This window comes from Choristoneura fumiferana, chromosome 11 (assembly GCF_025370935.1).
Source record: "Choristoneura fumiferana chromosome 11, NRCan_CFum_1, whole genome shotgun sequence".
NCBI lineage: Eukaryota > Metazoa > Arthropoda > Insecta > Lepidoptera > Tortricidae > Choristoneura > Choristoneura fumiferana.
The window spans coordinates 11,400,494-11,417,092 of record NC_133482.1 but is presented as its reverse complement, the minus strand read 5'-3'; the positions used below and the strand labels follow the sequence as shown (position 1 = coordinate 11,417,092).

The 16,599-nt window shown below is 37.1% G+C and overlaps 1 long non-coding RNA gene across 1 annotated transcript in view; it reads right to left on the bottom strand.

The window, feature by feature from the left end:
• Nucleotides 1–6,776: 6,776 nt before the first annotated feature.
• LOC141432367 (uncharacterized) overlaps nucleotides 6,777–16,599 on the bottom strand; it is a 44,480-nt gene continuing 34,657 nt past the window's right edge. Inside the window, exon 4 of the long non-coding RNA XR_012451825.1 lies at nucleotides 6,777–7,506. This is a non-coding gene — a long non-coding RNA (uncharacterized lncRNA). The remainder of the gene's footprint in view (nucleotides 7,507–16,599) is intronic.

Sequence of the window (16,599 nt, the reverse complement as noted above, 5' to 3'; positions counted from 1 at the left end):
TACTACAAACTAATACTAAAATTAAGTTCCAAAAAATTACTCCTTGAAGAAAATCCATGCACATAACCTTTTACCGAAACGGAAACAAGACTTCGTCTACTTAAAAGAAAAATTAAGGGATGAAGCTTAAGCCGAGTTTAGACTTGCAAAAAAATCGTGCAAGTGGCATTACATTGCGGTGCTCGATTGACCATTATAAACTCGTTGGCTTTACGGCCTCGCAATGTAATGCAACTTGCAAGATTTTTCTTGCAAGTTTAAACTCGGCTTACATAGAAACATTTAAGTAAAAACTAACGTCGTTCGGGACGCGAAACAAAAAGTCGGTTTTCTTTTTCTTCTTCATATGAATCTTCAGGAAAACGAAGCATACAGACGACTCCTGATTGACATTAACATTCTAGCTGTACGCTATTTTCTATTTCTTTTAGGTTTGCTATAAACGTGCAATCATGACAAATCCTCGCCAATAATTCTGTCACTCATTATTATTGGGGTGAGCACTGCCCCAGCGGGGTAACGCCGAAAACAACACGATTCCTATTTGCGTCTAAACTGTGCTTTGTTCTGCGATTAGTCTTATTGTGCCTGCACAAGTGCACAGCGGACGGGGCTTACGTTATATTAGGCCGACGTAGTGGGTGCGAAAAGAGTGCAGATGCGATTCTGCATGCGGACTCCATTGGGGCGGTTTGTTCGTTTAATTGTTTAGCATTTAGGTTACAGTTGAAATAATACATGTCAAAAGTCTTTTAGTCCTAATTATTTTTGAGCGTGCAGTGTTAAAAGATGAAAATATTATTAATTATTTAAAATCAGGTGGAAAAGAGCGTGGCATAAAGCATTATTTTATTATTTTCTAATAAATGGCAATAAATATTTAAAGATGCTTTTTTTTTCAATTAAAATTGGTCCTGTTATACATGATTTTCCTGTTTCCATTTTTTTACGAATCAAAGTTAATAATATCGCGTTTTGAACCGCTAAATAACCAAGAACACTAGTTTAAACTGCAACATTTACTTATTTTAATCGATCAAAAACAAGTTCTGAATATATAACGTTGAACCTGCTTGAATTTTCGATAAGCTAGCCTCGAAACTATACACAAAAATCTCCGACATAAAAATGGCGTGATGAAAGCTTGAAGCAACATATTCGCGTAGTCACGCGCGGGCCCGTCACGCGGCCCGCGTGCTAACGAAAGATAATCCTGCCCCTCTACCCAGAAACAACACAAAAACCGACAGCAGACAGGACAAAAATAAATAAAAATGGAACTCGAAAATTTCATAAGTACCTGATTGTTATAGGTGAATAAATTATAAAAAATATATATTTTCTTCACAAAAACTTTTTTTGCTCATAGTGATCAAAAATCGAGGGTATTCTGGCAAAACAGAATAAGTGCAAAAATTAAAAAAAAATAGTTACATACATAGACATACTCAATTTTTTCTGCTTCATTTTATCTAACAAAATCGTAATATTGTGCACTTATCCGGTTCTGTCAGAATACCCTCGAAATGTGACCATTGCAAAATATGCAAATAAGCCGAAAAGGGATCTTTATTCACGTTTTTTTTAAATTTACCAGCACTTACGGAAATACCATTATATACTGAGTTAGTAGAATACGTTGCAAGAAAGCTGGCATGTTTTTTTTTAAACCAAGTTATAATTTCACCAAACACCAAAATATATAATGCTCATTAAAAACAAACATACAAAATCTGGAGATGTTGTAATCTAAACTAATATTACAAAAAGAAAAGATTTGACTATGAGTGTTGGTTGAATGGATGAACTCAAAAATTATGAGCTGAATTTTAAAAATTCTTTAAGGTGTAAAAAGTTATATAAAATATTATTAACTAGTGTTTACCCGCGACTTCGCATGCTTAAACCATTAGATCCAGCAGTTGAAGCTAAATTCTAGAATTTTACCCAATTCCCATGGGAACTCCCAAAATGTAGAACAATACAATAGATATAGAAATAGATATAGAGTTTTACAATACAAAACAATATAATACAATGACTCTTTATTGTACACCAGAAATAGTAAGCGATACAGAAAACAGGTACACAGAAATAAAATTACAAGGTAAACAATAGGCGACCTTATCGCCTAAGAGCAAGCTCTTCCAGGCAACCTTTTTACAGAAAGAATGTAGATTGGCTTTATCGTGGTTTTCATTGAAATTGCACTAAAAACAACTGTGCCAAATTTTATATCATGACTCTAAACATACCGGTTGAGTTTCGAAGATTTTATCCCGGTCCCGTGGGAATATCAGGATAACTACATAGTATATAATATGCCAGATAACCAGCTACACACACACACACACACTTTCGCTTTTATAGGTAACTAGCTGTTGACCGGGATCGTTTATCGCTATCCCGTGGGAACTTTGCAATTTTCCGGGATAAAAACTATCCTATGTCCTGCTTCGGGACGGTACTTAAACTATCAGTATACCGAATTTCATCTAAATCGGTTCAGATTGAGTAACAAACATCCAAACATCTTCACAAACAGTAGGATTTCAACCAAATCTAAGTGACATTTCCAACAAAATGAGGCAGCCAGTCGAACTTTTTAATAAAAAAAAAAACAGCATTGCTTAAAATTGGCAGCCGGGTGTGGTCATCTCGCAAAAATAATGACCATGATCATTATTAGCCAATACTAGTATTAAACAGGCATGTCACTTTTTCGAGGCTAAAGGAACACTGTGTGACAGGATCTATCCCTACTAGTTTCATAGTACAGGGCGGAGGGTCCCCGAGATTTTTAAGGGTCAACTGATTTCTATTTCCCGATCTGGTGATTCCGTTGCGTCGGCACAAAGGCGGCTAATGGCGAGGGTGTGATGATCAGTATTTATTCGACATTGTTTTTATTGCGCGTCTAAACAGCTAAATAGATGGCTTGTATCCCCTTTTAATTGAAACGAACGTGCGGCGAGATGCGACAGAGGGGTGATCTTTTTTGCGAATTTAGAACATTATGTAAGAACCTACAGATGCAGTGCAGAACCTAGAGAAATATGGAGAAGCATAGTGCAACGAGCCGCATCACTTCAGACTAGTCACGACTTTCAGCAATGAAGATACCGAAAAAAAAGAAGTGAAAAAAGATGAGAAACAAAGTTACTGTATTTGTATAAAAAACTCAGGCGAGAGCGAGTCGAACTCGTCGAATTTGTAGATATTTATGAACATCCAGTGTTAGCAGAGCCTCTCCTAAGTACGCAGTGTGGGGTCATTTTAGATGGTTTATTGACAAAGGCATGAAAAATTGCGATTACGATTATCAGACTTTGTGCACAACACGTGCGAAGCCGGGGCGGGTCGCTAGTGACCAATATAATCATACACGGGTGCGTAAATAAGGGCACGGATTATGAGGTTATATATTATATTGTCGTTCATTCCGGGTCAATATTATACAGGTCGTACAACTGCACCCATCATGAACTTGGCAGAGGAAAAAATCGTGCGTTGCTTGCTCCGTCTGTGATATAAGATCTCACACCCCCCCACACACAACCATTTGTTCACTATCTGTACTGTAGTATATTCACCGACAGTGGTTTAAAAAGATATAAATACAACCGAATTGATAACCTCCTCCTTTTTTGAAGTCGGTTAAAAAATCAGGGATTCATAACAGGACAAATGCACCCCGCAATTTTTTGTATCGATAAAAAAAATAAACATTTATTAACTGTATTCAAATCTCATTCGAGAATAAAATGGTAATATGGCCGCCTCGACCGATCGTTTTCCCGGGCCGCGCATTTGACAAAACTTGGTACCTAGTACTACGAAACTCACTTCGCGCGCTGGCAAGCCACGCCTGCCATACATTTTGCGATAACTAAGCGACAGTCGCTGTTCCGCGACGTTATCACAGTACAGTCAGCAGCAGAAGTGGATGAGCGGTTGAGGTGCTCAAAATGATCTACACACAACTGCCAAGGTAGGTAATGAGAGAGTGTTTACATCATTTTGAGCATCACAACCGATCATCTACTTCTGCTGCTGACTGTACATATAATCTCGGCGAATATCTTTAATCACTGTTATGTCTTTTCTTTTACACAAGTTACACTATCTACCATCTGCTAAATATATCAACAGTTACACTAGGTATGATATCCAAACTCATTTGCATTTGGATACGCAGAGCTAGCACATTTCGCTAATGGCAAACATTCTATGTTTGTCCCACTCAACCTGTAAACTCAATGCAATTGTGAAACCTGTAGTTTATTCGCGAGTCACGAGATGGCGTGTGGACGCGACGCACGCGCTGCGCTTGCGACTGTTTGCTTGGCTCAAATATGATCTGGTTTCTCTACAAGAACCGCTTGCTGCATGAAAGTACAGTTACTATTAGAAGTAGGAAATGAGCATAGCACTGAGGTCCTCCATGGTCTCAGCCATGTCTAGGTACAATATCGTCGGCAAATCGAAGGTGAGTGAAGTACTCGCCATTCATGTTGATGCCTCGTCCTTTCCAGTCCAGAACCTTAAAAGCATCCTCCAATGCAGCGGTGAACAGTTTCGGAGAGAACACATCTCCTTGTCTGACTCCCCGCTGCAGAGGAATAGGCTTCATGCTCTGGTCATGTAGTCGGACGGACATAGTGGCACTTTTGTACAGACACTTCAACAGTTCGATATACCGGTAGTCAACTTGGCACCGCTGGAGACCCTACAGCACAAACCAAGTCTCGATCGGATCGAAGGCTTTCTCGTAGTCCACAAATGCTAGGCAAAGGGGGAGGTTATACTCTTCGGTCTTCTGTTTAACCTGCCGCAACGCATGTATGTGGTCTACGGTACTATAGCCTTTTCGGAAACCGGGTTGTTCGGGAGGCTGGAAGTCGTCAAACCTGCGTGTGAGACGAATTGCGATAACACTGGAAAACAGCCTGTAAACATGGCTCAGAAGTGAGATGTCTCGGAACCCTAAAAATCTGGGGGCTACTACGAAATCTCACTCTCGTATTAAATAATATTAGCGTCAGAAAAACGGCAAGAAAGTTCGAATTTTGAACTTTGTAGTATAGGTGCTGCCTTGAAGCACCTATGCGGAACTCGAAGCCATCTCCGGAGTAGTCATACCAATACAGCTCCAACACTAATAAACCACAATTAAAATCCAAAAACTATTGTGGCCCCGGTATTTAGGGCGGGCGCACACCTGCGCACACACGACGAATAATTAAAATACGCGATCGCGAGACGCTGGCATGTGGACAGGTTGTCGTGATAACGGACGGGTGTTAAAGTTGTTTAATTAACGAGGTCTGTGCTAGGGTTTTTTTTTGTATACTGTTTTATAGATATTAATGTGTATGTTGACGACTCGATAGACTATAGTAACTAGACTCGATAGTCTAACAACTGTTGTTAGAGAACCTGGAGGGCTACTACGAAATTCGAAAATCGAAGTTCGTATCGTACCGTCCCGCTAACGCTAACATAATTCCATACGAGAGCGAGAGGGACGGTATCACGGTACGATACGAACTTCGATTTTCGCATTTCGTAGTAGCTTGTCTGACTACGAAGCGACAACCGCGTCAATTTCCGAATTTGATTCCTAGGCCATCACAGAACCGTGTCGTAAGACATTTTACGTCATTCTATAAACATTGTTATAGACAAATAACTATTATTTACTAAGAATCAAATTGGTTGACTATACGCGTGTTCTTTTTCGGGTTTCAGATGTTTATAATGTAGGTGCATGAGTGTTTTAATCTGTAGTATCCATAGTAGGTACAGTCGATTTCATAAACTTGTGAGCAAACATTTGATCAAACATATCTGAACACGACTATTGTTCAGATATTTTTGATTTAATTTTTGCTCACAAGTTTATGAACTCGACTGTACAGCTTTGCTTATTTTATCACTAGGTCATTTCTGTATGTGTCCCATGATATTCGTGTTCTTTTTAAATAGCATTATGTTGAAATAGGCGTATAATCCGAAAGCTTTCTTAATCATCTTTCTTTTTTCTTTCTTAGGTAACTACAGTACGATTACTTGGAGTTAACACTTGACAGATGGGCGTTGTATTATATTGTATTAATTAGGATTTATTTGCGATTAAATAAAACACATATTTCTGTACGAACTCCATCTTGAATGCTTAATTGTTTTGCTAGAACCTTACTCTATGGATTAATCCTAAAGCCTCTTACACACCTACATATGACACAGGCGTGCCTTCAGTCAATTTTCAACTTTGACGTCTTTAGAGTTTTTACATAATCTGTAAACGTGGGTAGCGGTATACTAAAAATGGCTTTATTTGTATGACGTTAAAGTTGAAAATTGACTGAAGGCACGCCCATCTGTCAAGTGTTAACTCCAAGTAATTGTACTGTAACTAAGTGAGGCAGAAGCGTAGCTCCGTAACAACTCGATTGCCATTGGCTGTTACTTTTGCTATAATCATCTACCATTTCTGCCAAAAGTTGTCCACAAAAGTGATTCGGAACAAAGGCTCGGATAATGACTCAATTAAAAATAATAATAATAGCAACTTAAATCATAACAATCAAAACAGGGATCACTCTAGGGCGAACTGTGGACATATGGCCGAGGTTACGGCACGGTTTTATTGCCGGACGGTTTTATTAACTGGCTGTCTGTCAATTTGAAGTAATACGGCGCAGCCGCAGGCTAGGTTGAGGGGTGTGTTCGCAATATCAACTATTAAAAAAAACTCAAATTCAAGTCTTTATTGGTTTAAATGCGGTGACGAGATTTGAAGTATTTCATACAGTTTCCACATTTACACTGTATGAGCTCAGAAAATTTATAGGAACTAACTATATTATGTAGGTACATTCAATCAATTGGGTTCCTGGGCAACCATAGGGCCTTATTTTTTTTAATTGTCTATTAAGGTACTTATTATTAAGTACCTAATTATTAGGGTATTTATTAAATAACGTAAAAAAAAATATGAAAAGGTTTTACGACTGTTTTGGAATCAAATTGATCGACGTGCTATAATTTAAGTACAGTGGATGAATAACCTTATTAGTAATTATTTTTAAATGGAACATCTCAATTAATTAAGTTAGGTACTAAATTGCGCAAAAATTTTGCTCTTGCCAAATTGGCAGATATGATTATACAAAAAGCGTCCTAAGTAAATGGAAAAAATATGAGGTTTTATTATTATATTTATACGCTTTTTTATTTTTTGCACAAAAACAACACTGTTCTATTCTTACACACTCATCATACTGACACATCAGACATTTTCACAGACAGTCTTATACTTATGTTAGTGTTCAACATGAGAACAAAAGCAGTGTAAGTTAGCTTGTCAAGCAATAAATCTAAACGAGAACACCCCTGTATTCCTGTAATGATCCATAGCCGCGGGCGTTTAGTGCTGACAGCCATTGTGCGCCCGCGTCGATCGGCGTCGACTCCCGACGTAGGGTTGCCAGTTGGTTTTACCTACAAAATAAAAATTAATAAGTTTTTTTTTGGTCGCTGTAATTTTAGTTTACTTATTTATTTACATATTTTTCTACAATAATTGCGGGCCTGTGGTATCCTGCCTTTTCGCACAATTATTGTTTGCCAACTGTTTCATTTCTCAACTGTCAACTTTCTCCGAAACCAAAAAAAAACTCAGTGTGTTTTCTTATGTTTTTATAGAGCACAGTTGGTTAGGTTAATTTGATTTCTGAAAGTTCCAAAAATAATATGGTTTCAGAGAAAATCATGTCTTGGGAAATAAAGCAGTTGGAAAATGAAATATTTGGGAAAAAAAAATTAAGTATGAGAAAAGGCAGAGAACCCGGGCCTGTACTCATATATAACTAGACTTTACCCGCTACTTCGCACGCGTAAACCGATTAAATTGAAATTTCAGGATTTCAATTAATTTCCATGAGAATTCTCTAAAATTACGGCGTGGTCTTGAATTTGCCAAATTTCTTGATTCAAACTCAGTGTATGAGATTTCGAGATTTTATCTCGATCCCGTGGGAATATCGGGATAAAAAGTGGTCTATGTGTTTCGAGACGTCCAGCTACTTACGTAACAAATTTCATCCTAATCCGTCTTACTATTTTAGCTTTTATACACACTTTCCCATTCATAATATTAATAATATCATATAGGTAGTGGGTCAAACAAATTACCTACATATGAGAACATTGTAGTTGTTCTTTCATAAAATTTGATTTGTTATAGTATAGAGAATTGCTTGGAATGAAATACATCCCTATTATTTTTACAAATATTTTTCATGGTGTGACCCTAATATACCTACTAAGTAGCTCGGATCATCTTTTATAATATTAGGGCTGGCAACCCTACCCCTGAGCTGGTGATGTTGTGAAACAAGTATAATTGATTTAGTTGCGCGTGAAATTCCGCGGTGGGCGCAGCCCTGATTTCTATCGCTTCAATTATTCATAATAAATGTTTGTATGATTATGCGCTTGTATGAGGATTGAATGTTGATGTGAATGTAGTTTTTCTTCTGCCCAAAATGATTTGTTTTTTCTATCGTAAAAATAAAATTATGGACCTAGAGTTTACGTGAAATGTGGTCTTTAACAAATATAATAGTTCAGTAATACTTTTATAAATATATAATTTAAACTAAATATATTTGATTAAAGCACCTTACTTGCTAGAAAAAAGTTAGCCAAGTTTTTTTTTAACTGACAAAATTGTTTTCTGTATCGCTTACTATTTTTGGTGTACAATAAAGAGTCATTGTATTTTATTGTACATTTCTTTAAAACTTTGCTGAAATACCCTCAATATAAATAATAAAAAATACATTATAATTGAGGAATAGCTTTATGATAGTAGAACACCATTAGGTAAATCAATTACATAATTAATTTCCAACGAAAAGACAAAAACGACCACCAAAAGAAAACATATTAATAAATGATATCCTGTCTTTTCATTAACGTCTAAAATTAGGACTAAATCAACATAATCAAAGCTCTAAAATTAACAAACCTTTTTTGGTAACATTTAAATTAATAATATATTCAATTTGGGGAGAGACAAAGGCCAACCCTATGCAATAAACTGTGCGGTGCACGGAATACCCCTGGGTACCCCGGGGTTTGGGGGTCGCGGGACCCCAGGGACAGAGCATGCGGCGCCGCGACCCCGCTGGGACCACTTGAAGCATGCTAACTCACTAGGTGTTTACTTATGTAGCAATTTAGGGGTTTTAGGTATTTCAAAGTAGAGTGAAAGGAAAAGAAGTTGTGATCATTATTTTTTTAATTTATTTGCTGACTGGTTGTAAAAATGGTTTTGAATTTTACTTGTTTTTTTACTTATACCACAGAATATAATAATAGTACTGAACGCGAAAACTGATGAGGATGGATTGTATAGATGTGTCTGTCTGTTACCTCTTCTACTTTAACTGCTAAACTGCTTTATATGAAGTTTAAAATGATGATTGTTTGAGACCCTGGGTAGGACATACAGATTGGTTTTTATCCTAGAAAACTGTACAATTTCCGCGACATAACGCTAGTAGCTAGTATAACATAATTTGGAAATGTTACAGTATTAAATAAATTGGCATTACTGAATCAAATAAGTCATTTATCATTAAAAAAAATTAGGTGTCCACCGAATCTCGGTATTTTTATGGTAGGTACACTTCTGATATCACTCATCTACCTGTAGTTTCGGCGATTTGCGTCATAACTTGTCATACTAAAATAGCGATAAATCCTAGTCACATGATGGATTCATCTGCCACGTCAACCAATAAATCTCACGAAGAAAATGAAAACATAATTCACTATTTATGTGCACAAGTTACCGCTCGACAACTCAGCACCTTGAAATCTTGTACTGAAGTTATGTAGGAAGTAAAATTCTATTGAATTGTAAAATAATGTAAAAAATACTAAAGAAGGGTGTTATAATTAAGATTGGTTTTTTGGAATCTTTTTGTATTTTTTATTTCAATTCCAAATGTTTACTTTTACGTTCATCCCGTAAAACCGAAATTGAAAATACAAACTGAAATATAGATGCACAGAAAAAATGATGGCCATCAGTGGTGTGGCGGTATAGCACGCGGTACGGATTACCGAGGACCTGGGTTCGATTCCCAGTGATGGTCTTATTTTTCTGTTTTTTCTGTGCATCTATATTTCAGTTTGTATTTTCAATTTAGGGTGTTGTAAGTTTGACGCCAATGTCTGTCTGTCTGTCTGTGGCATCGTAGCTCTCGAATGGGTGGACCGATTTCAATGCATGTTTTTTACGTGAAAGGGAGTTTCCCTCCAAAGATTCTTGACTATGTTTCACTAAAATCAATGACAATACTTATTCGAGATTTTTAACTTTACTAAGTTGGCAATATTTTATTTTATCTAAATAGTTGTCAAGAATGTAATGTTTACGATACGAATAAAACATATCTACTGAACTATCTATTGATGACCTACTGGCGAGCGAGTACGAGTTCAAGTAAATAAAAACTTTTTAGTGACTTTATAAAGGTTGTTAATATATAATTTCGAAAATGACATCCTATTTGTTTCAATCAAGTTTGTGAAACACATCACTTTTGCGTAACCTCTTTCACTTAAAAAAAAACATAAAAAGCCTTACGGAGTTGTTACCTCAAACAAAGTAACAGTACCTATGTATGTATTGACAATGTATCAGTAAATAGCATAAAAACAATTTGATCTAAAGATCAGTTGTACGGTCATTACATTACCAAATTTCATATTAAGCGGTCAACAGGAAGAACTAAAATTTTAATTATTACTAAATGAGATCCACACATGGCACGCTAAAAAAACAAAACAACACAAGGAAAGCTAAATAATTCCGTTTAATAATAATAATTGGGCTTCTATCTAAAACGTTTATAAACGAACAAGTGGTTTGACAGTGAAATTCGCCATATTTTTGCACCAGGCGCTCCTTGAGCTTGTCAATTACCCTCCCCCCTAAGACAGCACGTTTTGACAACTGTTACTCGACAACTTTGATATTGGCAAGTCTGGTTGCATAATGTAATAGAGTCGGTGCAAGGGGTGATTATGTGTGGGCAATAAATAAAGTACTGTGGCCGCATTGTCTAGGTAATGCTCTGACGCTCGTGATCTTATTTACTATCCCTTTCTATCGTCATCCTACAACGTGTGATAGAAAGAAACGGTGAAAAATATTGTGATTCCATGTGCGTTAAACAATAAGGCCTATGATGGTGACTATTAAGAAAATCTATGCAACAAGGAAATTCAGATTTGTAGATAGAATCGTAAAGTAATTTAATGATTTAATGTTATTTATGCACTCAATTATAGATCTTGGTTATCCGTGTAATAAATGTTTTTTTAATAATAAAACACCGCTCTCTTAATGCCCCAATTCCAAAACCCCTAGCGCCGACTCAAAACTAGTCAACTAACACGCAAAACAGCCAGATGGCCTAGTGTTTGTCCCGTGTGTTTGCTCGCGACTTTGAGTTCTGAACTATTGCTCGCCACGCCAACCCACCTGTCCATGTTTGGCTATTTACAATATGGCGTTTAAATGTAAGATTCTTTGCTGCAAATGTGCGTGATTTTAATTTAATGTACAGAGTTTGTATGGGTCAAATCTAGCACTTGCTTACATATGTGAGTTAACTTTGGGGGCGGCAGGCGTGAGCTTGCCTTCGGAATCCAAAAGCTTAATGGTTACTTGACCTGAAATGTATATTTCAGAATCAAATTATTATTATTTTTTTATTTATGACGGTGGTAGCATTCTACACTTCCACAGTTCCAATGAACGTAGATATAGTTAGTGTTTAGTTTTGTAACTATAAGGGACCCCATACATCCCTGTATTATTATGATTTTGATTTGAATTTTGAATTGAATGTACAAATAACGAAAAGTACAGTCAGCAAAAAGGCCTAACTAGATTTATTTATTTTTTCTTCATAATTATACTTTTGTTTTTAGATTAACTTGAAAATATTTTTTTGACTTATTGTATTTTATCTTACCTACTATCCATCCTTCATGTTTATTTAAGACCCACGGTACACATTAGGGGTTTTAAAGTACCTACACGCTTTGGTAAAATGACTTTTAAAACTAAGACGTTTTAATCAAAAAGCTATGCGATTCTTGGTTCTTAAAACGTACTTCACCACAGCACACGCTTTCGAAAACCCTAAGGGGCTGTTCCACCACCGATTGATTAATTTTAATTGACGGATAAATGTAATGCCGTCTCCGTCTATTCGAACAAAACAAACAGAGTCGGCATCACATCTATCCGTCAGTTAAATTTAATAAATGTATGGTGAAACAGGGGGTTAATGTGTTATCATCATCACCATATCAGCCGTAGGACGTCCTCTGTATCCCCATCCCATGCCTTAATGTACACCAGGCCTTAAATAAGCGTGAAGGATGATTGATAATTTAAAAAAACAAAAGCACAAATACAGCGTTTATAGCTACAGCATGATCCAATTATTAATGTATTTTGTAATCATAATCAAGTGCCAATGTTTAACACTAGGTGAACGAAGCACGACATTAGTCTGTAAACTTTACACAACCTGTATAATTGCCTTTGTTATCCGCAGCGCAGCCCATTAGATACTGCTTAGCGCCGCCGGAGTCATAAGCTGAAGCGGGTAAACTTATCAGGAAAGTCAGTTAACTAATTATTCTTTTGACGATAAATTTTCTTTTAAGTGTAAGATGTACTTACTCGTATTTTCAAAGTGGTGTTTTTCTAATCCCAGGTTCGATTCCCACTGGAGTAAATATTTTTGTATGAAAAATACGAATATTTGTACTAGAGTCTTAGACGATTAATATGTACCTATTTAAGTTTGTATTTATTTACATGAGTGTGTTTATCCGTTGTCTTAGTAAAAGTTTGGGACTAGGTCATCATCCCAGCACAGGCTGGGCACAGGCGTCCTCTCAGAATCAGAGGGCTTGGGCCGTAGTTCCCACGCGGGCCCGTGCGGATTGGGAAATTTATGCATTCCATTGAATTGCTTCGCAGGTTTGTTCCCCACAATGTTTTCCTTCACCGTAAAGGTCGTGGTAAATGTTAAATGCAATTTCGCACATGAATTAATAATTGGTGGTAATCATCCCAAGCGTTATTTGTCAATAAAGTCATCCTTACAATTTTTCTTTCCGAATCCAAAATAATCATGACTTACCCCGCTCTCTCTCATATCTTAGTAAAATTGCCCTCGCAAGCTGGTGGCACGCGATCGTCCCAAATAGCCTCCGTCCCGATATCCATCACTGAAGCGAACCAAACAAAGCAGCCGATTGTACTATGTTAGCACACCACTGTGTCTTCATCGGGTAAATTTTAGACGCTTTGGTAACGCTGTTTTGGCAAAAATAGTCCAAGTTGCGTAGCGGTTGTACCTGTGGACTCTCAAGCAGAGGGTCATGGGTTCAAGCCTGGGCTCGCATCTTTGAGTTTCTCACACATATAACGCACACCTGCAAAAGCCAATGCTGTATGTGAAGTTCCCAATACGCACTAAGTCCGCGTGGGTACTACAGAATAAGCCCTATCATTCGGAGAGAAGAAAGAAAGAAAGAAGACATTTATTCACTAATACGGAAGACACACAAATACAATAAAATTTACACAATTACACACAAATAAACCATTAAAAAAATACATGAAAATAGTAATATACGAGTAATACACAAAAAATGAACCGGTCGCTGACTCAGCATTATGCTGAGGCGATAAACGCCAGCAAAAGAAGAAGGCAGCAGCAGAAGGTTTGTGCTTTGAATATCTATAGGCCGATATGATGATGAGTTAGTAAATAGGGAACCTAAACCAACTTAACCGATTTTACTGGCATAGGCCTTGTGTTATTTTTTTAATGTGTTCTAGTTACAGTAAGTATAGTATTCAAATAATAAAATTCTTAAGATTGGTTTTTTGGAATCTTTTTGTATTTTTTATTTCAATTCCAAATTTTTTGTTACTTTTACGGTCATCCCGTAAAACCTATATCGAAAATACAAACTGAAATATAGATGCACAGAAAAACCAGAAAAATAAGACCAGCGCTGGGAATCGAACCCAGGTCCTCGGCATTCCGTGCCGTGTGCTATACCGCTACACCACCAGCGGTCCAGTGGTTTTTCCGTGCATCTATATTTCAGTTTGTATTTTCAATAAAATTCTTACTTACTTACTATGTTCGCTAACAATTAATTTTGTGAATCCAAATAGCAAAGGAATTAGTTTTAGTTCACTGTGGTTGGTTATACAGTCTACTAGACTAGAAAGTCAATGCTTGAAACTTAAGCACTACCCTTCTGGGATACCTAATGCCTGGCTTATTTTGATGCAGTTCCAGGGACAGACGGAGACTGGCTGCATCTCAATAATAGCTCGAAGTGCCCTCGACCAAGCGACGGGAAAAACGCACTACACAGAGTAGCTGCGGACAGAACTTGAAATGTTTCGAACAAAATAAAAACTAATGTATCGATTAATACCTTTTCAGCAATATTTGATGCCCAACAAAACTTTCAACAACAAACTCAAGATGATAAATAAAAAACCTGCCAAGTGCGAATTCGACTCGCGCAGCGAGGTTTCCGTTGAATCCCTGCTGTTCAGCAGAATTTCCGCACTGTGGGGATCATTTTAGTTTGGTTAATGACAGAGAAGCATAACGTATAGAAGCATTCGAAATGTGGGCCGATATAGACGCATGTTGGCCATTAGCTGGACACAGAGTGACAAACGTAGCGTTGAAGTGCTACGCCGTACTGGGAGGACACGCCAGCTAATGCAGACCATCAAAAAAAGGAAAGTTGCCTGTCTGGGTCACGTATACAACAGACACGAACTCTTGCAACTGATTATAATGGGCAAAGTGGCAGGCGAAAGAGGTGGGTCGTAGGAAGAAATCGTGGCTACGCAATATCCGGGAATGGACGGGAGTTAAGAGCGCCGCGGAGCTTTTTAGACCTAGACCCCTAGACCTTCACTAGTTAGCAGGCACTTGAAGAGAGAGAGAATGACATAGGCAGACAGACATAATAAACTAAGATTTTTAGACTTCTTGTTGGTAGTCTAACGTCATGGCAAATTTCAAGTTTCTAGGACGACTGGAATTAGTAGGTACCCTATAGGATTTGATTCCTCAGTAATTTGTGTGGTTGAGTTTTTTAACTTAATTTTTTACTGCTCAACGGGGTTGCAATGTAAATACTAATAAAAGTAATGTACATTACATATCCATTTTATATACATTTAGCTTGATACACGCTTTCCTAAAAAAATGGGTCTTTAAAGCAGAGGGACCGACCTATAAGGATTCTTTAAGGAGTGTTTAAGATTTGCTTACCAATAAAATAAATAAACAAAATAAATATCATGGGACAATTCACACCAATTGATCTAGTCCCAAAGTAAGCTTAGCAAAGCTTGTGTTATGGCTACTAAGCAACGGATAAATATAATTATATAGATAGATTCATACTTAAATACATATTAAACACCCAAGACCCGAGAACAAACATTCGTATTTTTCATACAAATATCTGCCCCGACACGGGAATTGAACCCAGGACCTCAAGCTTCGTAGTCAGGTTCTCTAACCACTAGGGCATCTGGTCGTCAATGTAATTTTTAACCGACTTCAAAAAAAGGAGGAGGTTATCAATTCGGTTGTATTTTTTTTTTTTTAATGTTTGTTACCTCAGAACTCCGTCATTTATGAACCGATTTGAAAAATTTTTTTTGAGTTCGTCTAGGAATGCTTTCAATTAGGTCCCATAAGCAGCAAATTAGGATCTGATGATTGGATCTTAAGGAAATCGAGGGAACTCTTCAAATATTGTAGGGACACCTATAGTAATTTGGATATATTTAGCAGTAACTCGTGCATTTGCTCTTGCAAATCATAATTTGGTGAATTGGAACTGATGATGAAGACCAGATTTGACCAACGGAACTACTACTATCAATAACAAGTATTTCACGGGTTAAATTTAAATTATCATGATTAATATACTTACCTAGATAAGCGACTAAGAAGAAGCTTTAAGTGAATGATTCTTTCGAACTGATCTGATGCTGAAGCCAGAAGGTAGGCAACGGAACTCTGTTATAAAACAACGTAACTAAGTCGTGTTTGGGCTTAATGGAATCGTTGTGAGATGTTCTTTGGCTACGAATCACTAAAAAGTGAGAAATAAAGAAAAAAATTAACAAAAAAGTAAAACCGACTCCAAAAAAATAAAAAAATAACAAAAAATGGAACCGACTACAAAACCCTTCAAAATATTTTTCTAGGTAAGTAGGTACGTACTAGCTCGAAGTCGGTGACTCAGCACGACCCAGCAGGAGGGATTGAAACCAACATAGTATGTAGGTGAGGTAGACGACTATTGTGAATTGTGCCACTCCTGCTGGGTCGTGCTGAGTCACCGACTTCGAGCTAGTACGTACCTACTTACCTAGAAAAATATTTTGAAGGGTTTTGTAGTCGGTTCCATTTTTTGTTATTTTTGTTATTTTTT